This window comes from Pelodiscus sinensis, chromosome 8 (assembly GCF_052426305.1).
Source record: "Pelodiscus sinensis isolate ZL-2025 chromosome 8, ASM5242630v1, whole genome shotgun sequence".
NCBI classification, from domain to species: domain Eukaryota; kingdom Metazoa; phylum Chordata; order Testudines; family Trionychidae; genus Pelodiscus; species Pelodiscus sinensis.
Window position 1 is genome coordinate 31041036 of NC_143059.1, and position 24718 is coordinate 31065753.

The 24718-nt window shown below is 46.9% G+C and overlaps 1 protein-coding gene and 1 long non-coding RNA gene across 10 annotated transcripts in view; one reads left to right on the plus strand and one right to left on the minus strand.

Moving 5' to 3' along the window:
* PALD1 (phosphatase domain containing paladin 1) overlaps positions 1 to 24718 on the minus strand; it is a 207572-nt gene that overhangs the window by 123773 nt on the left and 59081 nt on the right. Inside the window, exon 1 of one of the 9 annotated variants that reach the window (XM_075934974.2) lies at positions 19282 to 19303. The exons of the other annotated variants lie outside the window; for them this stretch is intronic. The gene's annotated coding sequence lies outside the window, so the exon portion shown is untranslated. Of the gene's footprint in view, positions 1 to 19281; positions 19304 to 24718 lie in introns of those variants that run through there. 9 annotated transcript variants of the gene reach the window in all.
* LOC112545731 (uncharacterized) overlaps positions 1 to 24718 on the plus strand; it is a 72451-nt gene that overhangs the window by 17242 nt on the left and 30491 nt on the right. The window lies entirely within an intron of this gene.

Here is a 24718-nt window from a genome sequence, read left to right on the forward strand (position 1 = left end):
TTTATCCCATATGAGGAACTGGCACAGCAGGGACAAGTGATTCAGTCACGCCCTGCTGGCTCTCAGACAAGGGAAATATTCTAGCTTTGAAGGGACCCACATCTTACAGAGAGCTTGAACATTTATATTTTTCCTTTTGTTCTCTCATTGTTGGTGACTTTGCAGTACTAGGAAGCATCAATCCAACACTGTTGCCATCTGACAATGCTCCAGCAGAAATACTATACACCACCTCAATCTGGCTAAGTTATGGGAACTTTGATGTGGGAAAGAGGTATGTTTCAGGTCAAGTCAGCCTATTCCTGGGGTTTTCATTTGCTCCCCCTTCATATAAAACTGTCTCTCATATTGCTATGACTACCCCGAGCTAGAAAAGGCAGTGGGGAGCTCCTTTAGTTTACCTGCTAACATAGGGTCAGCCGTTGAGGGGAAAATATGAACCTTTAAACTCCATATTACCAAGAGAATCCAGCAAAGGTATATTACATTTGGGAGTGAGAAGATGGAGGACAAGTCGAACAGAATCGGACGACAACTACCAAGGATCCACTGTCATGTATTGTACTGTATTCTTCGACATCGAAGTTTGTGTCTCTCATATCAGCCAGCAGATGGCACCATTAAGTTAGCTCAGACTTTCCAGATGGCAACACACACAAAGTACTCCCAGCGCCTTCTGCCGCAAGAGGAGGAAGATTAGCATTATTGTTTATTTTTACAGGATACTGGTTACTCTGCAGACAAGGTCCCTGCTCCAGACTGAAGATGCTTTAAGAGAAAATGTTAATAAATATTTATTTTAAACGTCCAAATGATTTTTCCCTAAGCCTCTCATCTCATTTACAGATAAAGATTATTTTTTCTTTATTTTATGTCAAGATGCCTAGCTAACATGGTAATTCTGCATCCTAACAAAAACATTCCGGTTTTTTTCACCAAATATTGCATTTGGCTGATATAAATTGAAACACCTTCCTTACCTGTAGTAGGTAATATTGCTTTTTTAGCAAAGACATTGTAAGCCTCCATCTGACTTAGTTTTCAAATGAGCTAAGCTTTCATTTCATCTCCCCAATCCCATTCAAGCATTTATTTTCACGTCTAATACTTCAGTCAGTGAGACTTTTACTTCTGACAGTAACCAAGATGTCATGGATATAAAAGTTTCTCATCCAAACTCAAGACTGCAGAAGTTAAAGGCAAGGAACACTGTTTTCCCATTGCTATAAATATGACAAAAAACAGAAAGGCACCAGTCCAGGTAAGATTCCAATGGAAGTTTTTAAGGTCAATTTGAAGAGGACAATATACATGTTTATGGGCACCTTACAAAAGATATGGGAAGCAGAAAAAAAAATACTAAAGAATTGGGAAGAGGGTCATGTAGTGAATCTGCTGTGAAAGGTCAGGTCAAAAACTGAGAGGTATTCAACTGCTGTCTATCCCAAAAATGTATTTATTTATACATCATTCCAGTAAGAATAAAAAAAGTGGTAGGTTCAAAGTTATGACAAGAACAGGCAGGATTCAAATAAGAGAAATCATGTATAGATCAAATAACTCTACATATCACAGAATTGATGGCTGAAAGTCACAACTTTATATGAATTTTATAGATTTTCCAAAAGCCTTTGATACAATGAATAGAACAGTTTACTACAGAAATATGGGACCATCATACAGCGCATCTTTGAAAATATAACATGTCAAGTAATATACAAGAGTGAACTGAGTAAAGACATCCTAATCTGGAATGGTTATGTCACCAGTAATCATTTTAGTGAAAGCGGGCAGCAAGCCCAGACCTAGGGTAAGGCGAACAAGGCAAATGCCTTGGGCCCTACATTTTCAGGGTCCCGCACTGCCAAGTATTCACCATCCACCTGTCGGAACTGGGGCCCTACTCCCAGCGTCCTGCCTTAGGCCCCGTAAACCCTTTGGTCGGTCCTGGCAGGCAGAGTAGTGAGAAAGGCCACGCAACAACCAAGATACATACAGTGGGCTGTCACACAGAAGGTAAAAGGCCTCCACATAGGTGACATCAACTTGCTTTCCTATACCCAGAGACATCCAGACCTATGCACAATTAATAGGGTTGAAAATCAAGACTGAAAAAACCAGAACCATGAGAATCAGCACACAAGAAACACTAATAATGCTGCCTAAGAGTGACACAAGAGGTCAGATGTTTCACAACTTGGCAGCATTGTAAGTACAACAGGAGGAGACAAAGGCATTCAAGCTGGAATAATGAAAGCCAGACTTGCCTTCCTAACTCTGAAGCCAATCTGAAGAAACAAATGATGCCCTCCAAACTAAACTTTGAATATTTAACACCGCTTTAAATATCAATCTTACAGTACCAAACTAGGAGACTTATCATCTAAACTCCCAAGTTTTCATGAAAAACAGTATTAGATAAATTTCTAATACCAGATGGTGCTGGAGGAGAGGAGGGGGAAATAATCACAAAATGAGGAATTCTGAAGGAGGACAAAACTAATAGGACTGCAAATTACAGAATGAAAATGGAGACAACTAGGACCTACATAGTGGAAAAACTCAAACAATTACACAGGCTTTGAACTGGAATCCCTAGGTCAAGTGTGAGAAAGTAGATCAATGGAAATGCACAACAGAAGAAGAATTGAAAGTTCTCAAATGATATCAAGAAGCTAAGACTGCAGCAAGAAACAGTCAAAGACTTGAAGCATTCTGTGAAAACCCTATGTTCTATATGAAATAGACAGGGCAAAGGCATTGACAGGTGCAGCATCCAAGCTGTTCCAGAGTCCATACAGACTATTTCACCCAGAGTTGATACAGACTATTTTACCCAAAAGTCCCCTCCCTGAGGTTTGCCTTTATGGAAAACTCAGACAACAAAAACAGTAACTTCAGCCTACACTTGGCTGTCTATAATGCTTCCCTACAGTTAGTTTCAAACGCTAAAGTTCCTCTATTCTACAACCACTCATCTCTTAATGCAATCTGGCATTAAGAAGCCCAAGCTACCACAATAAGGCCTTGTCTACACTGGGATGGCTTGTCACCAAAAACTGCCTTTTAGCAACAAAACAGTGAGAGCATTTAAACAACAAGGTGACTTTTGTCAGGAAAGACACCCGGTTTTGATGACAAAAATCTTCCAGTTCTGCAAGGCTATTTTTACACTACAAGGTTTTTGCGCAAAAACCAGCGGAGCATCCACACCTCAAGTGCATTTTTGCGCACACACAAAAAAATACAGTAAATCGACAGGACAGAGGGCTTTTGCTGGTAGAGTTATTCCTCTCCCCACAAGGAATAACTCCTTTTTGTGCTACAGCTCTCTCGCAAAAAGGCATGTGTGGACACTCCACAGGGGTTTCTTGCGCAAAAAGAGCCTATCAGAAAAAGCATAGGTGCTCTGATGGCCATTCCATTAATGGCAATCAGAGCTTTCTCGTGCAAGAGCGTCCATGCAGCGTGGATGCTCTCTTGCGCAAAAGCACATCACTTTTGCGAAGTGATTTTGAGATGTGGATGTGCTTTTGCGCAAAAAGCTTCTTGTAGAATATCTCTTCTGCAAAAAGCTTCTTGTGCAAGAACGCTGGAGTGTAGACAAAGCGCAAGAGACTTTTGTCTTTTTCTCCTCCCATTATCCTCTCTTTGTTGACAAAGAGCCAGCATGGATTCTGCTGTTTGTATGGTCAAGAGAACAGACTTCCGCCAGTATCACACAACGGCTGTTCTGATGACTGTGCTCAGTAATTATTCACCTCTCACCTTTCAAAGCTCCGGGAAGTATCTAACAGCTAAGAGAGCTGCTCCCTTTGGGGAACAAACAAAGAGCAAATCAGTGGAGTGCTTCTGTTCTGCCCTGTACTAGGAGCACAATGGCAGGCAGATTGCTACTGCTGAGGGAGGGCTGGAGAGACTGCTGTGCTGCTTAGACATTCCTTAACATGGAGAGCTCACAGAGTTATGAGGGAATCCCAAAAAGCACAGGGATCAGCTCTGCCCAGGGATGTTAACAACTAGTTGACTAGTTGCTTCCTCCCTTGCTGCCTCTACCAGAAAGAGACAGCAAAATGGGGGAAGAGAAGGGAGTACTTCAAAGCGGCAGCACTGCGTGGCACTTGGGGCCAGACCCTGGGCTCCATGCGGCATTGCTGCTTTGAAACATCGTGTGCAGCCCGGGGCCAGCTGGGGCGTCCCCAGGCTGTATGCGGTATTTCAAAGCAGTAGTGCTGCATGAAGCCTGGGATCGGCTGGTGACGCCCCCGCTGATCCCGGGCTGTGTGCGGTGCTGTCACTTTGAAACATCACATGGAGCCTGATGCCGGGCTCCCCACAGCATTTCAAAGCGGCAGCACCACATGGAGCTGGGGGTCAGTGGGGACCCCGGGCTCCACACAGCACTGCTACTTTGAAATGTTGTGGGGAGCACAGGGCCAGCAGTGGACTGTCCCGCTGGCCCCAGTGGTGAAGTGTAGGACTGTTGCTATACTTCTAAGACGGAGGTGCCCTATCACTAATCAAATAGTCGAAGCAAATTGCTTCGATTATTCAATTAGTCAATTACTCGAAATTTAACATCCTTAGCTCTGCCTTCCCAACACAGCACTGCACTGCGGGATGCTTACCCACACTGCTTTGCTCCATCTGCAGACAAAGTGCTAGCAACCTGACCATGAAATGTCAACAATGGGAGGCAGAAAAACTGATTTGACCAGTTTTCACTTCTGGTAACTTTTACATGTCGAGAGCACTTTTGTCTCCAAACCTTCACAGTGTAGACACAGCCTTACGCCAGCGTGAATCAGTTAGTCTTTCCCTGAAGCATTTCAGCACCTACTAACAGATTGGCGAACAACTGCCCAGGTCACACCTGGCATTTGAGACTCTGCAGATGCTAATGGCTAAGTATTATACAAACATAAACACTGTCTATATTCTGCATCATGTGGTTAAGTAACCTAAAGTGGTTTTGGCTGCTGTTTATGTGGATTTGGTACTTACCAATCAAAGCACCACCTGTTTAACTATTTTGTGATTAATTCTAGCCTCAGACAGTTCTTGACATATATTTAGGGCAGACATTGTACAATTGTTGTTTGACTTAGGAATTATTCCATCCTGCTCAAGGAATGCCAATTTTCCCTCCTCCCGAGCACATTTGGAATACGTGTGCAGTAGGAAGAAAACATGCACCTAACTAACTGCCTGCATTCACGTGGCATTGTTCTCTTCAAGGAGGGTGGGGAGCAGACAGAGGCCGATTTGTATTGGTTACACTACTGTTCTTATCATTAATGGAAGTGCCTAGCGGCTACTTTGCAGATATACTGGGCAGCCTACAGGCAAGTAGTGACTATCCCCCCATATGTCAAAGCCACTTCAGAAGGCCTCTACTAACCTAGTGACTCCAGCCATGCACAGTCTTCTATACTTGCCCCAAAGCTAATCTTCACGGATTAAAGAAATCGCGCAACAATCAGACTCTGCTTTAAGACAAATGCCTAATATTGTTAGCCAGAAAACTAATGGTTTTAACCTAAGCTAACTTTCAGGCCCGTCCCCAAACCCACATCTATTGTTGGGAGCGATAAGGCCTTCCCCAAGGTCTAGGACAATCAATAAGGTAAACTAACAAGGATTTATTAACAGCAAACAAGGTCAGTATAAACAGGAATGGTATAGGACCCCACAACAGAAATAAAATACACAAGCTTGACTGAGACTCAGGTAAGCACAGAGTAAGAACCCAGATGACCAGTGGAGGGTCACGGGGTGGAGACCTCACAGCGACACCTGGCACCGGGTTTCAGACTTAGTCTCACTTTCTGGAACTGCAGCAGGATTGAACTGCAGGATCCTGCTCCGGCTGGATCCATTCGGCCTAACACCCAATGAACCCCTTTCTCCCTGCGCCATCATGGGTGCAGGTATGTTCTACTCAGGAAGGAGTGCAGGTGGATGTCACTCCTCGTATGCGAGTGTGCCTCCCACAACCCTAAACCTAACAAGCACGGACCCCGGCGTACCTGTCTGAATGACCCTGCACTCTGCCACTCAGATGGGCAGCCACGGGCAAAGCCAGAGGGAGCCCTTAAGTATTCTGCTGTTACCAGGCAGACTATGGTCACATGTCTGCAGGATTTCCTGCCAAAACACAAAAAGGGCGAGAAAAGGAGGGAGAAGAAGGGTGGCCAAAATGGAGTCCCTGTTGTTGTTGAGCTCTCAAAACGGCAACTGTGTCCAAGATAGCGTTTAAAAGAATTTTAACCCTACAATATTAGTTGGCTGCTAGACAGACACCATTAGTTTGGTAAAACATTAGTATTTCCTCTTACCTTCCTATCATTGCTCAGCACTAGAGTCTGGTCTATACTACACCAGTCAGGTTGGCTTAAGGCCGTGGTCACCAACCCGTCAATCGCGATCGACTGGTCAATCGCGAGGCCTCGACCAGTCGATTGCGAGGCGTTCGGGCAACCCCACCCCCCATTTTCCCCCCACCCCCTAGAAGCCCCACTACCTACCTCTAATGTAGTGCCAGCTTCCCGCGGGGTGGATGGAAGTCCTCTCTGAAGCCCGCATCACTTCCGGGGGTTCCAGAAGTGCGCGGGCTGCTCCCCCTCCCACAGCTCTGTTGCGTTCTGGGGGAGGGGACACTGGCCCTAGAGGAGGAGTGCAGAGGCTTCCCTGCGCCGCCGGCGCCGGAGGGGTGAGTTGGGCACAGGGGTTGCCCTGCGCCGTGGGAGCGGGAGTCAGCCCTGGGGTTTGGCCGTGCTGCGAGAGGGAAGGGAGTTGGCCGGGCCGGGCCACACCGTGGGAGGGGAGTTTGACCCCGGGGCAGGAGCCCGTGGGGGTTGGCCATGCTGCAGGAGGGGGTTGGCCGCGCTGCGCTACGGGACGGGGGTTTGGCCCCGGGGCAGGTGCCCTCGGGGGTTGGCTGCGCTGCGGGAGGGGAGGGGAGGGGAGGGGAGGCGAAAGGAGGGGAGGGGCCGGGCCGCGGAAGGGGTGGGGGTTGCCCCCGAGGCAGGCTCCCACGGGGGTTTGGCCCCGCCGCGGGAGGCAGGGGTTAGCCCCAGGGCAGGCACGCTCGGGGTTTCCCTGTGCCGCGGGGGGCCCGGAGGAGGCATATGCTGGTTTCCCGCGGGGGGGGGGAGGGAGCAGGTGACTCTGCTGCCACTGACACCCTGTCCCCGCTCCCCAGACTCTACTCCCCTGTCCCCAGCTCCGTCCCCATTCCCGTCCCCACTCCTCGAACCCTGTCCCCACTGGCACCCTGTCCCCTGCTGCAGAACCCTGTCCTCTGCCCTCCCAGCACCCTGTTGCCTCTCCCCTGCCCCCAGCCACAGAACTCTGTCCCCACAAAATGTATAATTATAAATGCTTCATTTTAGATTTAAATAGCATGAATAAAAAACAGACCGTTTATTTCATAACTATAAACACGTGATTTTAATTTTATATATCGCATAATTTAAAAATAAACTGTTTATCAGAGTGTGTAAGTAAGGGCTGGGGTTAGCAAGTGATGGACAGGAGGACAATAGAGGTGACAGGGCTTCAAGAAAGGGGCGGGGCTTCAAGGAAAGGGCGGGACGGTAGATCTTCGCCTGTTTTGAGATTTAAAAAGTGATCTTCGGTGTAAAACGGTTGGAGACCACTGGCTTAAGGGGTATGCCATCCAGCTATGCAAAATGCATAACCGGTCTTGGCTCCCATTGGCTTCCCTTGCTGCTTGCAGAATGAGGAGTACTGGACGCCAGCAGGAGCTGCCCTTAGCAGACCCCTTAGAGGGGGTAATTTCCAAGTGGCAGTGGCGCACAGCTGTATGCTGCTGTCCCTTTCAAATGCCAAGGCTGCTGCTTTGAAGTACACCCCTCCTTCCCCCCCTTTGCTGCCTCTGTTTAATTGAGGCAGCAAGGGGCGGGGGAGAGGGGGAAGAAATGGATTAATCGACTATCCGATAAGCATTTGCTTATTGGATAGTCGACTAGTCCTTAACATCCCTAGTATGTACTGAAAATATAGCAGCCGTGTGCCATCATCTCAAGCGCCTTTAAACACAGGCTCAAGTGCCACATTTATTTCCATGGATTGTTTCCAACACTGCTGTTGAGGTGCATTCACCCTGCCGCTATTTGTAAAACACTATTTAAGCACTCAACAAGAAATAAATAATAATAATCATCTAGTAATGTTTCTCCATAAACTACCAAGACAAAAAGAAAAACAAAACAAAAAATTAGCAACACTGTCATTAAACACAGTCAGATCTAAGCCTGAAATGAGAAAGTTCCAGGAATGGATCCTGCACCACTGAATCAATGTCATGGACTGTAGAAGGAGCAGAATCAGACCATAACAGGGTAGAAGACAAAGAGCAGTCTACAGCAACAGTTGGGATACACTGAAATAGGATCTGGGCATTAGGGATGTAAAATCCCTTTTAATTGCTTAACCAGTTAAACATATTGTTTAACCAGTTAACCAATTAAAGAGGGAGTGGGCAGGAGGGCCAATCTAGACGAGCTGGGCTGAAGTACCCTCCCCTGCCTGTGGGGCATCCAGGCCCTCCATGGACAGAGGCTGCCCTGGGCAGCTGGAGCAGTCCTGTCTGCATCAGGCCCTGCAGGGCCAGAGTAGCCCCTTGCCTGTGGCAGACAAGGAGCTACAAGTTCCGGTTAAACAGTGGGGGCTGGAGTAAGCATCACCCATTAATGGTGATGCTTACCCGTTAACCAGTGAACCTTTCACATCCCTATTAGGCAAGTTGGAAAGAATTTACCATGCAACATTTCTCTGAACTGAATAGAGAAACAATTACAGGAAGTTACTTACAACAGCTTTCTTCTGCAGCAACTACTGAGCTGAGAGTTATTTTGAGCAACATGGCAGGTTTGGTGGAATGGCAGTGGTTCCCTTTATTCCTTCTATAACTCTCTTATTTGAGTCTATAAGGAGAATGCGCTGCTGGTGACAAGTTTCAGCTGTTCCACACAGCTGGCTTCCTTCCATGCAGCAGAACCCAGACAAGACAGATGTTTGCAATTGTGCACCCAGCAGCTTGCTACTAGACAGACACTCTCATCGGGGATTTCCCTCCTTCTCTATTAAAGTATATCTGTAATTCAACCTCTTTAGAAAAAGGTCCAGCAGAACCTCTTCCCTTCCCTAAGCTCTCCTTTGGCCAAATATTCTCCCCATCAGTTTGTAGCAAAGACTTCCCTGCCCCCCCCCCTCAAAAAATTAGTAGCACAAAGAATCAAATCCCATTCAGAGCTCTCTCACTGCACTGGTTTATGAAACACCTTTACTGCTAGTTCTCAAAGACCAGCTCTAGTATCCAAACAAAAGCCAACAGCTAAGCAAGAGGATCCTCTCTACAACTGGCACCACTAAGAAGAGCATCTTCAGGCCCATATACTGGGGAGGGGGGGAGGAAGACGAGAGGGAAGAAGAGTGCAAAAGCACTCCCATGATCCCCCATGTAAGCGTGCTCTGGCTGGCCAGGGGAAGGCATGAGAAGCATGCTGCCCAAGCCTCCCTCCCCCACGCTCTGACCAGCCTGGGGAAGGCTGGGGCTGATTTCCCCGTTTACTTGGGGGAAGGTGCATTCACACCCTTGAGGTCCACATTCACACACCAAAAAAAAGGGGGGGGGGCAGCATTCCCACACACAGAGAAATTCCTGCATATGGGCCTGATCTTGCATTACTTCACCCCCTAAGAACAATACATCAACTATCACTGATGGGCACTGGAGGGGACCTTGCCCAGATCTTGTCAACCGAACAAAAATCTGGAGGTCTCAGCATGAAAGACAGAAGAAAGTACGAGCCAGGCTCAGGGTAAAGAGAACGTGAGATGAACTCTAGAGAACTCGCACCCATTAAAAACAATATAGGAAAAAAATGAACAGAGCTACAGTTTTGACTAATTACATGGTACATCAGAAAATCCACCCTCTGGTACTTCTCATTCTTAAGGAAAGCGTGTCAAGATTTAGACCCAGAAGTATACAGTAATACTCATTTGGTGTACTTAGCCAAACTCTTTATAAATGTCAATCCTCATCATTACAAATGGGCAAACTGAGGCAAAGAGGTGAAATGACCCACCTAAGGTCAGACCACAATTTAGTGGCAGAGAAAGGAATAGACTCCTGGTGCCCACTATCTTTCTCCAACCTCTAGTCTGAAATGTCACTATATTCTGTTGAATTTAGCAGCCATATTTTAAAAGAAAAAAAATCCTACTCGCAGTTAGAAATTGTGGAGGAGTTTTACTGCAAATAAACAATTCTAACAAATCTGTTTGAATGCACATGATACTTTATAGTATGAGTATAGCTTTCTGTTAGGATGATACTATAGTAAATCAAGATGTTAATATATGTTTCTAAATCCTGACTACTTAGAAGGAAGTAGATATGTCAAGAGAACTTGCGCGTTTACTGATAAGAAGAAATCATTTCTTAAAAGCAAGACAAGCAAGAGTCAATTGATTATGTAGCAATCTCAGCTTTAATTTTAAAAAAGTTCTCTATACTTCTGGGCCTTACAGCTAAAGAGGAAAGCTTTAAAACATAAACCCTAAATACTCAAGAAACAAAAGGCCAATAAAAATCGAACATGTTTTATTTTTTTAAAAATATTATGATTTGTAGATCACTCTCATAACTTTGTGTAGGCGTTCCTTGTGATTTTTGGATTGGTAATACTGCTCTTTGATTGGTGAATTTAGAGAGGTCTCTCCCTTCAGTTTCCTTTTCCATCCTCCTTTTTTGTCACAGGTCATCAGAGAATCATAGAGACAATGGAGAGTAGGGTGAGTCTATGACTATGGTTAATGACTGGTCAGGGTGACTGACTATTATCAGCCAGTGGTCTGAATGAGCTATCTACTGCCATCTGTTAATCAACTGTAGGTATGTCTATATAAATAAGGCTTCACGAGCACACCTTATTTATATAGACATACCTACTTTGCCACGGAGATCAGTAGACACACTTGCTGTGTCAAGGTGATCAATTTTGGCTCTTTTGGGTGGAAATTCACTTAAGACTTGGAGCTGGGAGAATGAAATGTTGTTATTCAGATTATATGATTAAAAGGTAAAAGACTTGAACTTAATATGACCTGGCTTAGGGTCTACCACAACTTGAACACTAAGCAGAGGATAGTGAATCACATCTAACAAAGTCACAGAAGATGGAAACAGGTTTTATTTCTGATGGTATAGAGTCTATTTGGGAGTCCTCAATTATATCTGAGACTTTAAAGTGTTTAAAGGCAGAGCCGACTAGAATCAATTGAGAATCCTTGTCTTGTCTCAGTGATCGCTTGAGCAAAAATCATTGATAAAATCTTGTGTAGGCTGACCTTGGACTCAACATGCAGGCAATGTGTTGAAGGGCAGTGCAAAGGAGGCAATGGTGGGGAGGCACCATATTACCTAGTGAAATCATTGGTGTTGAAATCATTAAGGACTGGAATTTGACCACAGAACTGACACTTTCTTAACAAAGACTCAATTTTTGCTATTTAAAAAGTAAATCAATGTAACAGAAAACTGCAACGCTCTCTGGTAACTTTTTAAAAATCAAACTTTAAACTTTATTGAAAAGATTGGATAGTTTGCAATTGAAAATATTTGACCTGCACTTAAGGCAACTGATTTTATTTTGTGTACAATTCTGCATAATAAAGGATGGCATTTTTTTTTAAATGTTCAACTATATTGATATACATTTTGATCTACTTCTGATGTGATATTTGTGTGTGGCTGTGGGGGCGTGGGTGGTTGTATTTGTGTGTGGTTGTGGGGGCATGGGTGGTTGTGTGGTTTTTTTTTTTTTTGCTCGACAAAAAATCCTGGGTGGTGGGGCCCCGCACTTCGTAAAGCCGGCCCTACTCCCTATAGCATTCCTATTTAATAACCAGATTTCTGTCTCAGAAATACACAGATTGCCATAATAGATTAGGCCAGCAATCCATCTAGTCCAGTATCCTGATCTCAACAGAAGGCAGCAGCATTAAGGCCATGGGGAAAGTGATAACTACTTCACCCAAATCCCTTATCTTCTCTACAGACATTTGCCTCTTGCAGATGGAAGCTGTCAGGATAGATGCAGTGCTGGAAACAGTTTCCCTAAAAACACAGAGAAGGGTCAAACCATGCTGAGAAGTTTCTGAAAGTACAGCTGATATTTGTTCTCAACTCCCAGACCATGTGGGACAACACGGCAACACCAAAAGAGCTACTCTGCCTCCTCCCTCTCTAGGTCAGATCCATTCTAACCAGGAGCCTTCTACAGGCAGTCCCCGGGTTACGTACAAGATAGGGACTGTAGGTTTGTTCTTAAGTTGAATCTGTATGTAAGTCGGAACTGGCATCCAGATTCAGCCGCTGATCAGTTTCAACAGGCTGAATCTGGACGCCAGCTATGACTTAAGTTGAATCTGTATGTAAGAACCCCAGGCGTCCCCAAGTCAGCTGCTGCTGAAACTGATCAGCAGCTGATTCCAGGAAGCCCGGGGCAGAGCAACTCTGCCTTGGGCTTCCTGTAGTCAGCCTCTGGTCAGTTTCAGCAGCGGCTGACTTGGGGACGCCTGGGGCAGAGCAGCTGGGGTGCTGCTGGGTTGCTCCAGTAGCGCCGCTCCTCGGCGCTACTGGAGCAACCCAGCAGCACCCCAGCTGCTCTGCACCAGGCGTCCTGATTCAGCCGCTGCTGAAACTGACCAGCAGCGGCTGAATCAGGACGCCTGGGGCAGAGCAGCTGGGGTGCTGCCGGGTTGGTCCAGTAGCGCCCAGAGCGGCGCTGCGGGACCAACCAGCAGCGCCCCAGCTGCTCTACCACAGGCGTCCGGAGAAAAGCCTGGTCTGCTGGGGGGGGGGGGGCGCACTAGCTGCGCCCCCCCCCAGCAGACCAGGGAGACGCGGGCGGCGGGACCGGGACGCACCGCGGTCCCACTGCCCGCGTGCTCCGCGGCTTTGCTCCGCGTCTCCCTGGTCTTCTGGGGGGGGGCTACCCCCCAGCAGAGCAGGGAGACGCGGAGCAGCTTTTCTCGCCCCGGAGGACGCGGGCGGCGGGACTGCAGCGCATCTGGGCATCCCGCCGCTCCCATCCTCCGGGGCGAGAAAAGCCCCGTTCGTAACTGCGGATCTGACATAAGTCGGATCCGCGTAACTCGGGGACTGCCTGTATTCCTCTCCCAACTGGTTTAATATAATACAATCTTTTTTGAGGCAGGTGTGAGAGAAGCCTTAGAGCAGCAATAGGGAGTCCATAAGAACACAGCATGTTTTACAAGTCTCTCACAAGAACGGAGGTTAAAGTTTACCAAAAAGGAAAGAAATTCTTTGTAAGCCATTCCACAAGAGATTGTGAGCAGTTAATAGGTCAAACATTTGAGTCCATCTCTTTAGAAAGACAGTCTCATGCTTAACAGATCACAGATTGGACCCTGCTTTCAACAGCATTTCTTTTACTTCATGCGCCACCATGGTCTAACCAAGAGGATACTGGCCAGAGCCAAGGAGAGCGGATTTGGTTCTTGAATCTGACAATGATCTTGTGTGACCTTGACCAACTCATTTCACCTCCTTGAACCTTTATCTCCTCTTCCACTCAGTGCCCATCTTGTATAGACAGACAAAAAGCTCTTTGGGGAAGCAAGTCTGAGACTGAGTCTTGCTGTAGGTTGGTACTAGGGATGTTCCATATAGTGTAATTGAACAGTCGTGTAATCATGCATAATCTTATCAGTTACACAACTATTCAATAGTCCCTGGGGCAGGGCTGGCAGCCAGTGCGCTCCCAGCCCCACTCCCAGGGAATCCCCTGCCATCCCACGCTGCTGCCTCGCCTCTGCTTCAGAGACAGCAGCATGGGGCGGCAGGCAGGAGACGGTCCGCAAGGGGAGCCAGTTTAAAAAAGGCTGGTACAGCAGCTGCCTCTGTCCGTGGGGGTCTGAGCTCTTCACAGATAGAGGCTGCTGCAGGAGAGGGAGAGAGGAGCTGGGAGGGAGGCTGCTGCGAAGTAGCCTCTGTCTGGGCCAGCAGCCCCTGTCTACAAGGGGGGAAAGGGGGAGGTCTGAGCTCCCTGTGGTCAGAGGCTGCTCTGCCTCCCACAGAGCAGCCTCTCCCCGCTCCCCCCCCCCCCCCACATACTACTGCCACTAATAGAGAGGCAGTAGCACGGGGGCAGACGACACCACGAAGCTGGTATTAGGGGGACCGGCTTTTAAGCTGGCTCCTGCCTCCCCCCTCCCTAACCTCGCTTCCTCTGTAGAAGGCAGCAAATGGGCGGCAGGTGAGTCCATGGCACCAGCATGCACAGAAAGCCAAAAGCCTGCTCCCTATGTGTATCAGGTTCAACCTGCCCTCCTCACCTTCTGAGCTGCTGCTCCTCTATCAGAGGCAGCAGCACAGAGGTGTGGAGGGGGCAGGCGGATCTGGTGCTCACAGGGAGCCTGCTTAAAGCCAGTTCCTCATGGGCATCGGCTCCTGACCTCCCCGCCCTCTCCCCGATATAGAGGCAGCAGGGGGGAGGGGAGTGCATGCAGTTGATAAGATTAACCGATAAGCCAAGGCTTTTCGGTTAATCACGTAATGGACTACACATTGGCATCCCTAGTTTGTACAGTGTCTGACTGCGACAGATTCAGTCACTCGGATCACCTTGAAACAGTTACTTGATGGGCTGATCATACCACTAAGTCTTCATACCAGCCTTCTGGGGTACCCTACCACCCTGTCCTGCTAAGCCACAACCTCTGGTCATCTCCTGCTATGACACAGAGTTGGGGGCACAACCTACAACAGAGTGAAACAGACACTGAGATAGGCTCAGCTCTGGGAAGGATCAGTCAAAGGGTCTTGAGACAGCAGCCAGGTGCACAGTCCCAATGGGATCAAACCCCCAGATAAATCTGTCTCACCATGCATAAAGTTTATGAGCTCACGCTGTATAAGTTGTTCACCCCATTTGTCAATGAAAGAGATGCACATCTGTTGCTGCTCCCCTCCCAGTAACAATTATTTACACTAGGTTTATTAAAAACAAAAGGGATTTAATTAGGTATAAAAACTAGGATTTAAGTGATTGCAAGTAATAGCAGACAGATCAAAGTAAGTTACTAAAAAATAATAATAACGAAACAAAACACACCTGCTAAGCTTAATGGACTAAGAAACTTGTTACAGTAAAACTCCAATTGTCCGGCATCCAGTGGTCCGGCACTCCCGATAGTCCAGCACCATCTGGAACCCGGAACTGCTCCGGCCAGCCGGACAATTGGAGCTACTCCGTGCCACTTCCCCAAGTCCGCTGCTGAAACCGACGAGCGGAGGACTTGGGGAAGCGGCGGGCAGAGCAGCAAGGGTGCTGCCGGGTTGGTCCCGCAGTGCCACTCAGGTGAGGGGCGGTACTGCAAGACCAACCCAGCAGCACCCCAGCTGCTCTTCCCCACCGCTTCCCCAAGTCACCGCTGCCGCTTGCAGCCCCAGCTGGCCTGTAGCTGGCGGCTGCGCGGGGCTTCCCCCACCTCCCTGCAAAACGGCGGAGGATTCGCCCCATACCACACCATTCCCCGCCGATCCCTCCGCCCATACCCGTCACAGCCCCCCTGCCAGAGGACCTCCTGATACTCCAGCATTCCCAATAATCCGGCACCCCCTGGGTCCCAAAGATGCCAGATTATCGGAAGTCTACTGTACATGCAATTTCCTACCCTAACAGTAGTTCTAATCAAATTCTCTCAGAAGCCAGGCTAGTTTGGGCATAAGTTCCCCCCCCCCCCCATGTTCTGTCTTAGGTGTTCCCAGCTGCCATCTGGGTGGTAAGCAGAAGGTATCGGGGTGTTTGACAACTGCCCCTCTTCTTTGGTTTTCTGCCTATCTATAGATTTTGCCTAAGAGAGAATCCTTTGTGTTCAATGTCAATCCTTTCACACTCCCACGAAAAAGTAACACATCCAAAAGGGGTTCCAGTGTCAAGTGACCTGGTTACATCTCTAGACAGGACCAACCATATTCCAGGTTTACAGGAACAGCAAGACTATTCACAGATCATTGACATGAGTATTGGGCCAATAAGTTCCCTGGTACTATTAATGGCCTTCATTAGCACATCTAGATATTTAAACAGGTTCAAACTTCATATTTCTAACTTCAAATACAGGAATGATACATGCACACCTAGAATATACACATTCAGCAGATTGCATACTTTTCAATGACAAATTACATGCCCCTTTTTGCATAAAGTATATTCAAATTAGGCTTTTGAATGTGAAAATGCCTACTTCCATAAAGTATATGGGGGTGCAACTTCACACTGGCATAGCAGCATCCTGATTCACTTGAAGCCTCTAGGAGCTACCGTAACATAAACCCAAGTCATTTACACCACAAACAGCAGAGCAGGTCTTAATCTCCTTCAGAACATAGTTTAATTGCAAAGTTTTGTTCAGAACTGGAGGGACTCCTGCACAGAACTGATTTTGAAGATTTTAGTTTAACATAAAAGAGGAGAAAAACATTTTACACATAACCATAGTTACCACTGTGTGCAAATACAATAGAGGGGAGCTCTCAGTCAGGACAGAGATTGTTTTCAAATTGCTAAGGAAATACTATACTAAGGCCAGCTCTGCCCATAACACCTACACATCCAGGATGTCTGAATGTGCATGCACCTTACCCTGCCTCTCTGTTTGCTACAAGCCTTATCCTGAGAGCAGACCAAACACGGTAAGGAGCTTCAGATCTGCTCCACACTCCAAACATTTCAATGAGCTCTTTAAAAATCATCTTCCCCCTCTTCCCCCCCCCCGACCTAAAGAAGTGGGAGCAGTCCACAGCTTACTACTCAACTAACAATAAACGGCCATTATGTACAGCCCGCGCAGATTCAACATTTGTACCCATATTAGGTTTGCCAGATGTCTGGTTTTCAACCAGAATGTCTGTCTGAAAAGGGACTCTAGCAGCACCAGTATGTTAAAAGTCTGTTGGTGGTGCAGCAGGTCTAAGGCAGGCTCCCTGCCTGCCCTGGTTCCACACAGCTCTCGGAGGCAGCCAGCACCTCCCGATTCCCTGCAGGCCCTAGGCTCAAGGGCGGCCAGGAAAGCACAGTGCACTGTCCCCACCCTGAGTGCCACGTCCTCAGCTCCCATTGGCTGGGAACTGCAGCTAAAGAGAGCTGTGGGGGCAGTGCCTGCAGGCGCGCACAGTGCGCACCACACAGACATACCTCACCCCTCTACCTAGGGGTCAGATATGCCAGCCACTTTCAGGAACAGTGTTGAGCCAGGACAGACAGGGAGCCTGCCTTAGCCCTCTGTGCTGCTGACCGGAATCATCTGAAGTAAGTGCTGCCCAGCTATCGCCCATACCTCAACTGCCTGCCTGAGGTCAGAACCCACACCCAAACACCCTCCAGAGCCCAAATCTTGCACCCTTCCCACACCCCAAACCCTTAGCCCAACCTTGAGCTCCCTCCTGCACCCAAACTCCTTCCCATAGCTCATACCCCAAACCTTCTCCTATACTCCAACCCCCTGCTTCAGGCCTAAGCCCCCTCCCCACACTCCAAACCCCTTTGCCTCGGTCTGGAGCCCACTCCTGCACCCCAAACCACTCGTCCCAGTCCCAACCCAACCCCCTTCTCCCCAGCTATAGTCGCCCTTGCCTACATGCCAACCCCCTTCCTCAGCCCGAAGTCCCCATTTCACCTCAAACCCCTCATTTCTGGCCCCACTCTGGAGCCCACACCCTCAAATGAAGGCCTCACCTACTCCAGCATCCCAACCCCATGCATGTGAGGGAAGGGAAGGGAAAGCAAGAGATGGCGGGAGGGAGGCTGGAAGGAGTAGGAGCGGGATCTCAGAGTAGGGGGAGAGGATGAGGCAGAGGTGCTCACTTTTGCCCACTTAGAAATTTGGCATCCAATTTGCAAATGCAAACCTGCAGGCAGCCACAGGCTGTAAGGCTCTACTAATGTGTGCAAATACAACAGAAGAGCTCTCTCAGACAGGACAGAGATTTTGTTTTCAAATTGCTAAGGAAATACTATGTGGAGGGGTAGAAAACACTTTAAAAGCCATGAAAAGTTACCTCTGTGACTTTCCAAGTACATGTCTCTACTCCAAACCGCCATTAGAAACCCTGCAGCTGGCCCATCCCAGCTGACTCCGGCCTGTGGGAGCTCAGGCAAAGAGGCAGTTTAACTGCAATGCAGATATTCAGGATGAGGATGAAGTCTGGTCTCTAGGATCCAGCACGGTGGAAGAGTGCCAGACCTTGGGCTTGCACCCTGACCCCAACCATCTACACCACAATTAAACAGCTCCTTCGCCTGAGCCCCAGGAGCCTACATCGACTGGTGTGGGCCAGCCACTGGAGTCCAACTGCAGTGTAGACATACCTTAATGTATTCATTACCTTTGACGTTTATAAAAAAAAAAAAAACTACAAAAGAAAAGGCATTTGAAACTACCAAAATGAGTCCTGAATCTATGCAAAATTCAGCTAGGGCCAAGGTTAAAAATGGAAACCAACCATGCAGTTTTACGTTTACACCTTTTTAATGCACACACAATTCATCAAAGCTCAAAGCAAAACTTGTTGCCACCTCTGGAGAGGCACTAGGGGTGAAAGGAACTTACATTTCTTACAGGTACTGTGATATCACACAACTCTCCCCCCCCCCCCCCCCGAGGGACTCAGAGCAAATGGCTTGGAGGATTGTGATATGACAGTATCTATCAGAAATGTATGTGAGTGGAGGAGTGCAGAGCACAGGGTGAAGAAGTAGGGAGATGCAGAAGTCAGGGCAGGGACTAGGGGTATGGGTATTGGGGAGGGGCCCAGGAACCAGCGCAGGTTGGGGTGTGTGGAGAGGTACAGAAATCAGGGCAAGGGGCAATGGCATAATTTAGGGAGGGCTGAAGGCTCTCCCCCCAGGATTTGTACCCAAACATTGCTTGCTCTTCCCTGGCCTGTCAGGGAGTGAGAGGAAAGCTTACATTGTGGGTCACTCATTCCTCTGCCTCCTCCCCTCCCCATCCAGGAGGGAGGGGAATGCAAGCAGACTGGGTATGTTCCTCTCGCTCCCTGACAGTGATGGGAAGAGCAAGCAGCGTCCTGGTAGGGATCTTGAGGGGGAGCTGGGATGTGAGGGAAGGGGCAAGGGCACCATGTCCTCCCTAAATGGTGCTGGGGGTGGGAGAAAGTTCTGGACCAGTGAGGGGGCACTTCCAGTCAGCCCCTTTTACCTGCTTCGCCACCTGCTGCATCTTGTGACAGCCATAGGAGAGCCTTGGCTGTCCGGCTGAAAGGGTGCTGTGCCTCCTCCTGCAGTGAAGCACCTTAGCCAGATGGTGCCTCCTTGCTGGAGCTGCGCGCTGCCTTACTGTCACCTCAAACAGACACAGATTTTTGAATTTGGAATGTTGCAGCATCATTTTGGTTTCCAAACAAGAGAGCTGGTCACCTGACAGTTCTTTTAGTCAAACACTCCTCAAAAATGCTTATGCAATGTACAGGAGTTCCTTTTAACTAGCCTTCCTGTTTCCATTTGAGAATTGCCACCGCCAGTTTGACTTTGAATGAATGTGAAAGTCAAGAGGAAAAACTCTTGAAGTGTGAAGCCGTGAGAACTTAAAGTGGCTAAGGAATTTTGGCACAAGCCCAAAGTGGCACAGCTCTAGAAATGGAACAACCTGCTGTGCACTAGTTCATTGGACTGGCTTATAGTCAGAACCTCCCTTACTCAAACAACTGCTTCATATAGGGCTGAACTGAACACAGAATTATAAGCCCATGCCTAGAGCCTCTGCTTCTGGAGTCACATGACTACATCAGAATCTCAGCTTTCACAGAAGTGTAGTTCCAGCTCTCGTGGTTGTGAAGAAAACCATGAAAATGTGATCCAAGTGTAAAGGAGCCAGTGCTGTCTGCCTGAATTTGCAGGCACCCTGAGAATGTTTGAGAGAAGGAACTGCCCCATTCATCTCAAGAGGCTGGTGAAGTTAACACCCACTGCCATGGGGAGTCCACTAAAGGAGCACACCTGGGAGGGGTGGGGGGTAAGGGAAGGAGGCAGGGTGAGATTGCAGCAAGCCTAATCCATCCAAGTGGATATGCTCTACCATTACGGGGGGAGGGGATGCCATTGACCATCTCTCAAAGAGAAAAGGGCACTCTGCCATCATCAGTCCAAATGTGAGACAAGGCCACAGCACCGGATAAAGCAGGGCTGCTGGGAGCCCTGCAGCAGAGTGCAGAGGTCCCAAACTACTTGAATGCCCCCTTGGCTGTTACCACTATTTTTAAATTAGTTACATATAATAATAAGCCAATGCATGAGTTTCCTCTCAGCAGCTTAGTCATTAAAAAGTTATTTTATCTAATATTTGTTTCAGCTTCTTCATTAATGTCTGTTTCAGTGTAAGGTGTGAAAAAGTGATTCCTCTGAACAGGTCTGTTCCTTTACAGTGGACTCCAACAATCAGCAGCTTTGCATTAGGGATATGGACAACTTGTCGACTAGTTGCGCCCTCCATCAGAAAGAGGGGTGGGGGAATGGGGAGGGAGTACTTCAAAGTGGCAGTGCTACATGGAGCCTGGGGCCAGACCCTGAGCTCCACGTGGCGCTGCTGCTTTGAAACACCGCGTGCAGCCCGAGGTCAGCCGGGGTGTCCTCAGGCTGCATGCAGTGTTTCAAAGTGACAGTGCCACGTGGAGCCCGGGATCAGCTGGGAGCTGGAGACTTCCACATTGAGCCAACTCTCTGTGCAGCACTGCTGCTTTGAAACACTGTGTGGAGCCTGACTCCAGGCTCCTCACAGCGTTTCAAAGCGGCAGTGCTGCATGGAGCCATCCCTGCCTCCACGCGGTGCTTTCTTCTTTGAAGTATAGCAACAGCCATCTCAGGCTCCAAGCAGCGCTTTCTTCTTTGAAGTGTAGCAACAGCCTTAAGGCTGTTGCTACCCTTCAAAGGCAGAGGTGCCCTATCAACTATTCGAATAGTTGATGCAAAAATGCATCAACTATTTGATTAATTAATTACTCAATATTTAACATCGTTACTTTGCATTACTGCACATTCATATTTCTATGAAAAGTTGTTAGTTAGATATTTCACCACACCACAAAGGATTTTCCAGCCACAGGCACCAGCTTGCAAACACTAAAACAAGAAGCCGCACTGGAAGGATGTATTGTTGGAGTGCCGAATATTTGCTTTTGTAATCAGAAATGCAAAAGACACAGAAACATTTGCATGAAAGGAGAGTTTTGTCAGTTGGGAGAACATACTAAAAGCCAGTGTTTACATTCAGAACAAGCAAGTCGTTTTGTGGGAAGTGAGGGGAGAGGAAAATAAATTGTAGAAATACACAAGTTAACCATTAGCCTGAATGTTCTGCTGGGTTTCATGCTTTGCCTTCTTTGTACAAACTAGTATTTATGGTTTCTCTTTATGTACCAGAAATGACGCAGACACAAAACCCCTATTAAAACACTGTCTCTTTCCAGTGACTAGAAGTCCAGGCGATAAACCCTTTCTCTCTTGCTGGAATGCTGTGCAGTGCCAACGCTGCCTCTGAGCAAGTCTTCCTCGTCACTTTCACTTCTCTAAGTACAGCATACAGGAGAGGAGCAAAACAACATTTCTTTCTTCCAAGATAAGCTTAAAGAATTCCTGGCAAGAGCTGGGAACAATGTGATGGGAGCACACACTGCTCACAAGGGGTATATGGGACAGGGAAATTCATTACAACCTGAGCCCTCAAGGCATGAATTGAGGCCAGAGAAGCAAGAGTCCACTCTCTGCCCTCATAATTCCTCTGCTGAACACTATGTCAATGTCAGATGTTCAGCCTACACTAGCATCTAGCACAGCTATTACACCTTCTACCCAAGGACCTAAAGAGCTTCAGAGAGGCACAGAGCAGCTTCTAGACACCAGCAACTAAATCAACTCCCATGGTCTGAGGACAATAATATTTTCAGATCAGACAGAAAGGCTGGAGGTGATATGCCCAAATGAACCAAGACAGCTAGTTTAACTTGCTAGGTGGTTCTCTTAAAATTAAGTGAGGCTATGAATTTACATGACCAATAAACTTGTGCTGCATGGAGGGCACATTTAATGGGCAGCAAGTTTAAAACAAATAGAAGGAAGTTCTTCTTCACACAGCGCAATCAACCTGTGGCACTCCTTGCCAGAGGAGGTTGTGAAGGCTAGGACTGTAACAGGGTTTAAAAAAGAACTAGATAAATTCATAGAGGTTAAGTCCATTAATGGCTATAAGCCAGGATGGGTAAGGAATGGTGTCCTTAGTCTCTGTTTGTCAGAGGGTGAAGTTGGATGGCTTGAGAGAGATCGCTTGACCATTACCTGTTCGGTTCACTCCCTCTGGGGCACCTGGCATTGGCCACTGTCGGCAGACAGGATATTGGGCTGGATGGACCTTTGGTCTGACCCAGTATGGCCATTCTTATGTTCTTATGAGATTTAATAGCAAGTTCGTCTCCTCAGTCATCCCTTGCAAATGAGAAAATTGTGCACAACTGGCAAGAAATAATTTTTGTTTTCCAATAGCCTATGGCTAAAATGTAGCCTTTGAGTACATGACTGGCCAGTGCAGCTCTGCTGGTAGGTGAGCGCAAAGCATTTGACAGCTTTTAATTCCTGCGCTCTAAATTGAAAGTCCAATGTAAAGTCCCTTTATGTCAATGGAACTGTTCTCCCTTCTCACTAACCTCATTTTCTCCATGTCCCTCATGTAGGCCCAGGCATCTCCTGTTGTTTCACACTACTGTATCTCCCACAGAGTCTGATCCTTCCAGAAATGGGGATCAATCAAATGCTTGTCAAATTCCACTGTGTGCTGTAATTTAATATTGCAGTTATTAATTGGCTGTTGTGATTGCTCAAGTGATTTGAAATACTCTTCTTAGGAGCTCAACGTATTTTCTTCACTATGCTTCCAGCCAGGCAAATGAGGGATCAGAAACCAGGTCCAGTTGAGAAATTAATCGCTGACTCAGTCTGAGCTAACACTGGCTTCCGGTGAAAGTCTCACTTATTCTCTTCTCCTGAGGTTTCATCATTTTTTGTGAGCAACCCTTTACTAGAAAGAAAAACTGACAGAAATAGATGGCAACATGAACTATGAAGCATGCCTACCTATGCTCTATTAAAATTACCCATCTGTGCTGTAGTCCACTGCAAAGCAACCATGGTATGGTACCAGACCAATTTACAGAGGTGCTGATCACAACTCCAGAGGAAGTCTACAGGAGCTGCAGATGCTTAAAGCTCTGAACACCAGGATCTCAGGGTATGTCTATACTTGCACCCTCTTTCAAGAGAAGGATGCAAATGCAGCTAAGCAAAATTGCAAATGAAGCGCGGATTTTAATTTCCTGTGCTTCATTTGGATAATCGCAGACTGTCACTATTTTGAAATAGGGTATTTTGAAATAACAAATGCTGTGTAGATGCAGTTATTTTGAAAGAAACCCCTTCTTTTGAAATAATCCTTACTCCTCAAAAAATGAGGTTTACTGGTTATTTCGAAAGAAGGGGTTTCTTTCAAAATAACTGCATCTACACAGCATTGTTATTTCAAAATAGCAGCAGTCCGCAATTATGCAAATGAAGCGCGGGAAATTCAAATCCGCGCTTCATTTGCAATTTCACTCAGCTGCATTTGCATCCCTCTCTCAGAAGAGGGTGCAAGTGTAAACATACCCTCAGTCTTGATTTGAAAACAGAGATATAGCCCAAAACATTTATTTTGGCATGAAGCAATAAGATGCTGTAAGAAAGAGCCAACCTGCCTCAAGAATGCTGCAATGTATTCCCCGAACTACTGACAGGGGTCTTTCATCTTTTTATAGGAAACGATGGCATAAAAGCTAGAGAGGAAGGTAGTTCTCCTACAAATGTCCTGGGGTTGTAAAAAAATAAAACAGAGAAGGCAGCACGGGAAGAGGGAGCGACAGCAACAGTGCTAACAAAGAGCAGAGAGAAAGCAGAAGAAAAACGAGATAAAAGAGCAGAAGAATAATGAAACAAGCAAACACTTTAAAAGGAATAAACATCCCATCTGTACAGCAAAGCAAATCCCAGGAAGGGCCTCACAGAAGCATTCACTGTTGTTTCCAAGTCAAGCTTCCATTACAAATTTTTCTTCTTATACAACTCTGAATTGATTTTCTCCCCTGCCACCATGTAAAAGAGCTATCAAGATGTTATGATCCTTCAACACACATTGCTGAATCTGCACTTGTGATGTACTCTTCATTAAGTTAAATGAATTTAGGTTTTTGTTTTTAAATCTACCTCTTTTGTGCTCAATAAAATTTGGAAACAACCCTACCTAAATTAACAGAGATTTTAAAATACAAATATTTTATAATGCTTAGAGATTTAAGATGTGAAGTAGACAACACCCTGCATATATCCTTGAAATAATCTTGAACACCCAGCTCCTTGATCCCTGGGTTGAGGATCAATTTCTATGTCTATGTTAATACTGCCCCGAACCTTCCAGAAAAAATCTGGAATCAGAGTTTAAGGGATACAACATAAACCATTATATTGCACCTTGGAGTGCGAGCAGAACTAAAACTACTAGGCTGCACATACATACAAGTGTAGGAAAGTACTTGAACCTGATTCTCAGTTGAAAACAATGA